This window comes from Hyaloscypha bicolor (assembly GCF_002865645.1).
Source record: "Hyaloscypha bicolor E unplaced genomic scaffold K444scaffold_56, whole genome shotgun sequence".
Lineage (NCBI taxonomy): Eukaryota > Fungi > Ascomycota > Leotiomycetes > Helotiales > Hyaloscyphaceae > Hyaloscypha > Hyaloscypha bicolor.
Window position 1 is genome coordinate 614,930 of NW_020194558.1, and position 6,000 is coordinate 620,929.

The following is a 6,000-nucleotide window of genomic DNA, read 5'->3' on the forward strand; positions in this document are numbered from 1 at the left end:
AAAACTTTTATAGATTTTTTAGGATTATAAACTAGCCTATTTTAGTTCGAGAAAGCTTTCTTAAAAATATTTTAGGAGTTATAGTATTTATTATAACCTTTTCTAAAGATTAATATAATATAAGTATTTCTAGTCTATTTTTTTTCTATAAAATAAACTACTATCCTAAATCTATATAAAAGTTCTAATTATTCTTTAAATTAAAATATAGGTACTTTTTATTTCTATTAAATTAGATATAAAAAATAATAGATATTTTTAGGCTAGATTATAGTACTAGTTAGTACTAAGACTTCCTATATTTATCTTATAAATTTATAATTCGAGATATATTATATTTAATAGGGCTTTTATATCTAATTATTTTATATTATAATAAAATATCTTAGTATTATAATTAGAGAAGTTTTATTTTATAACCTTATTTATTACTTATAGATTTTCTAGCTAATAAGTCTTAGCTAATAGCTAAGAAACTTATTAGCTATTTTATCTAAAGCCTCTAGAAGCAGGAAATTGCTTTAATAAAGACTTAGTATTAAAAATGGGTTTAACTAATTAATTTAAATAAGAAGTTTATAATAAAAGTCTCTATATTTAAGTAATTTTATATAATAAACTCAAGTTCCTATTTCTAGTTATATAAGTAAACTATATAAGAAATTCTTTCTAGCCTATTAAAGTAATTCCTATTCCTGGTTATATAAGTTATAATATATAATAAACTTAAAATTTTCTGGCTTATTAGAGCTTGAGTTATCTTTAGAAAAATTAATAAGCTTTTCTAAATAAACTTATTAAGGCCTTAATTTTTAAAGACATTAGTCTAGTTTTCTTACTTTTCTCTTAAGTAATAGTTTAGTTCTCAGGAATTATATATAAATATTAATAAAATAAATATAGGAATATGTTATATATATTTTCTAGATAAATTAGGATAAAACCTATAGAATTCCCGTAATATTTATATTAAATCTATAGTATTAGCTAGCGAAAACTTTAATAATCTTAATAAGACTTAAATTATAAGCCTGGCCCTTAGATTTCTCGCTTAATTTAAAGATTAAGTAGTTTATAATAAATTACTTATTATGAAATATATTATATTTTTTTCCTAAAAAATACCGGGTATTAATAATAGTTCGGAAGCCCTAAAACTCTTAAGACTCTTTATAAGTTTCGGGCTTTAGGGCTTTTCTATAGCTAGCTAATTATATAAAGTCACGTGACTATGCGGATCTAGTATTAATATCTTTAATTAGTAACTTTATATATAAATATAATATAATTTTTAGTATAGCTAATCTAATATATTATATATTTATATATAAATATCTATAATTTTATTATTATAATATAATATATTCTTAATATATCCTTAATATAAAAATTCTTTTATAACCCTAGACTTTTAGAAGCCTTTTCTATACTAAAGGCAAAGTATATAATATAATTTAAATATTAAACTTAAAAAATAAAGAATTATAAAGGCCCTAATAATTATAAGACTTTATAAACTTAAGTAAATTTAAGTATTATAAAAGTATTAAATTTAGTAGCTTAACTTTTAAATTATATAAGAACTAATTAAAAAGTATTATTTTAAAGTATTAATTATAAATTTCAAATATATATATATTTATAAGAAAATAAGATCTAAAATAATACTAAGCTAATTATAAGATATAAGAAAAAGTATATTAAATATTAGGCTTATTTTTTCTTAATTATCTTAATCTTAGTAAATATTTATATATAATTTATTAGATCTTATATAATGAGTTTATTTAGAAAAAATAAGATTAATTAGCTTAGGGAATTTAATAATAATAGTTAGACTTTTATTTAATATAATAAGTAAAGTACTAGTAATAGCCCGGATATTTTAGGTTTTACTTATAAAGCTAAAGATATTATATTTATTAATTCTTTATATCTAATAAGGAAAAGAAGTAATATATTTATATCTTTAATATATTTATTATTATAAAGTAATACTAATATAGTTTATGAAATTAATTATAGTTCTCTTTATTAATAAAAAAAATAATAAAATTAAAAAAGAATCTAATAGCCTATTATTATTATTATTATTAGAATTAGCTTTAGTAATACTTTTTATAATACTTTTTATATTATTTTATGGCTTCTAGAGATTAGTAAATAAAGAAGAATTCTAGTATATATAAGTTAATTAAACCTAAAAATAAAAAAGAATCTATAAAAAAAATAAAGAATAAGAGCCAGAATTAAAAAAGAAAATTATATATATATTTTTATTTATTTACTAGTTATTATAGTAAGAATTACTGAATTAGGGCTAGTATAATTACTTTACTTAGTTAGGATCTATATACTTATTTCCTAAAGCTTAATATTTTACTTAAGCTTTTTTCTAGCTAGTTTAATTAACTCTTTTATTACCTAATATAACTCTTTACTTTATAATCTTTATATATATTAGTTATAAGCCCGGCCTTATACTAATAAGCTTCCTAATTAGTATATTATAGAGAGTATTTAAGAGCTTATTTAATTTATTTCTTTAAAAAATCATATTTTAATTCGTATTTCCAGTATTAATTAATTAATAGAAACTATTTCTATAATTCCTATAGTTTCTAAAGCTTAATTACAATTATATTAAAAGCCATAATAAAGATTATTATCCTAAAAGACTGCGGTTTCTAGGCGAACTAGTTTAATACTCTTTATAAAATAGCTAGTAATAAGAATATCTGGGATAAGATTAACTTATTTAATAATAAAGTAATTAAAACAAATATAGTAATTTCTTTTAGGCCTTTTCCTATAATTAACGAGCTTATACTAAAGAAAATAAAAGATTACTATATTAGATACCAAGTTAATATAGAAAATTGAGATAAAGATACTTGATCTATAATTAAAAAAGAATTAAAACTAGTATTTTTATAGCCTATAATATTCGGGGATATTAGAGATTACTATTTAGTGCTTTTACGGGACTATGAGATCAAGAAACTAGACTAGATAAATAAGCTAGTATACTATTATATAATTAGGTAGTGGCTTTATTAAATAATTAATATAGAAATTCTTATAAACTTTACTTTAGGCCTTAAAAAGAATAAGTAAAGCTCTATTCGCGAGGTTCTTAAGGCTTTATTAATGAAATATGGTTCTATAAATATAGTACAAATTATTATTACTCGGAGAGTATATAGCTCGGTTCTATTATAAGTAAGTAAAGGAGGAATAAGCCCAAAATACTAGTTTACTAATTAGGAAAAGGTACTTAATAAAGCCAGAGCTCTCAAAATTACTAAAATTAAAGGTACTTTAGTAGTAATTAAGTTCTTAATAGCCCTCTAGTAGAAACTCATACTAACTTGGGTAATAGAATAGCTTAGTAATCTATATAGTAAAGACAAGCTAGGGCTTCTAATCCTTATACTCGAATAATATAGCCAGGTATTTAATTGAATTATTTTAGAAAACTAGAATACTAAATACTTAGAAGCTCCTATAATCTTTATTATATTCGGGAATTAAACTAGTAAAGAATTAAATAGTAAGCCTGATTTGAATAATTATAAGTACTATAAGTGCCCTTATAAGAGTTCTAAAATCTATAAGTATAAGTAGAACCTATTTAGCTATATTATTATAGAAATTATAATTACCGGATTAAGTAAGACTTAGATAAAATTTAAGCCTAATAAAGAATAAATTAGAAAAATCCGGGAAAGAATCTTAACTAAGTATTAGAAGAATCTAAAACCTTAGCTAGAAAAGAAATATAGTATGAAAATTACTAGTAAATAAGCTATAAAGAAGCTAATACCCGGTACTAGTTCTAAAAAAGAGCCTAAGGTATTCGGAATCTAATTTTCTAGAAACTTTAATACTATTCTAGTAAATCCCATATTTATAATCTAGAGCCCAGATTAGGAAATCTATATAATACTTGATTTCTTAAGATATTTACTCTTTTAGAATATCTTATTAGATAACTATAGTATTATATATCTAGTTAATAATAAGAATCTAATTAATTCTAGTATTTTTATTAAGGCAAAAATTAATAATTATATAAAAGCAAAAATAGCTAGTTTTCTAATTATTAGATATAATACTTATATAATTAAAAATGTAATTAATAGATTTATAGGACCGTATATTAAAGATCTAATTTTCTATAATATTATAGTTATTAAAGGATTTTATATAAATATTATTTCTAAAACTCGCCTAGTAAAAAAGAAAGCTTAGTATTATAGATATAATCTTATAATTAAACTAGGAAATTATAAAAAAAATATAGTATTAATATAATTAGAATATAGGTTTAATTTAGTTTTCCTTAAATATAAGCCGCTCTTTATTTACTTTAATATTTCGTTCGAAATTCCTATTAGTACTAGTAATATACTTATATTTCTAATACTTAAATATTTAATTAGAGTTCGGTATAAGAGATCTAGGAAGTATCTCAAGCCAAGAAGTAATTTAAAAGAAAAATAGTATATAAAAGCGGGGTACTTAGCCTATAAAGCTCTATAAAGCTTATTAATTACGTATATAATATAAAAATTAATAGACTAATAAGAATTATATATGAATTTTATATTTAGATATATATTAGGTAAGTAATCTTATATAGGCTAACTAAGAGAAAGTTTACTTAACTATTTTAGAGAATCTTATAAGACTTATTTAATTATCTAAATAACTATAATAATTCGAGCTAGATTCTAATAATTAAAAACGAATTTAATAGAAAGCTTTTTAGATATCTTTTATTAAATAAAGAGGGTTTAGTAGTATTTAATATAATTAGGGATTCTAAATAATAGATATATAAGTAATATAACCTTTTAATTACTTATATTAAGTATAATTAGGAGAAAGTAATTATTCTAATCTAAGAAATATTAGCCTATTAGATCTAGGTAAAAAAAGAAGATATTAAAATCGAGCTTTCTTTTTTATATATATATAAGCCAAATAATAATACTAAGTAAATTGGGTAAGAGATTATAAATAAGGCAATTATAATATACTTAATAGCTAATTTGCCTGAAAAGCTATAGCTAGAGAGCTCTATAACTATAATTTATTTATATAATTAGAGTTCCTTATATATAAATTACTAGAGAATACTAAATAAAGTATTTAATTCGTGATTTCGTAATTATTTCCGTTAATATAACCTAAAGCTTATAGCTTAAATAATAATTAATCTCAGGCCTAATTAGAATAAGATCTATATATATAGTTCTAGGGTATATCTAATAATTAAAGACCGTAAAGTAAGATAAAATAAAAGAGTATTTAAGGTTATATTATATAGATATATTAGATATTTAGTTAGATATATTATATCTAATATTTATAAAATCTGAGTTCCCGTATTTAATAAAATAATTATTATATATAATATTATATTTAATGAGAATATTTTCTATAAAAAGGATTATAAATATACTAAAGGCTATAATATAGAGATTATAAAGAATATAATAGAACTATTTCTAGAGAATAAGATTTAGGATACTAAATTAATCTTTAAGAATAAGGAATTATAATATAATGGCTTATTAAAATAAATAGAAAATAAGCCTGAACTAGGAAGTAATAAGTAAATAAACTAATAATTAAAAGAGCCTATAAGTATACTAATAGGTTATAACTCGGGAATAAAAAGCTCTATAGCCTTATTAGGAATAGAACTCATAACTTTATAAAGTACTCTAGAGCCAGAAAGTATACTAGAGCCTAGAAATAGTAGAAATAGAGGTACTAAGCTCTTAAAAAGGCTTAGTATTATAGAAAGAGATATAATAAAGTATACCGGAATTATTAGGGAAATATATTAAATTAATAAAAGCAGGAAAGAATCTTTTTAGGACTAGTAATAAGGTCTACTAATAGCTTCTATAAGTAAAGCAGGAAGCTCACTTATAGAACAAGTAGATAGCTTAATAGAAATAGGAGAATTCTTTATAAAAAAAGCAA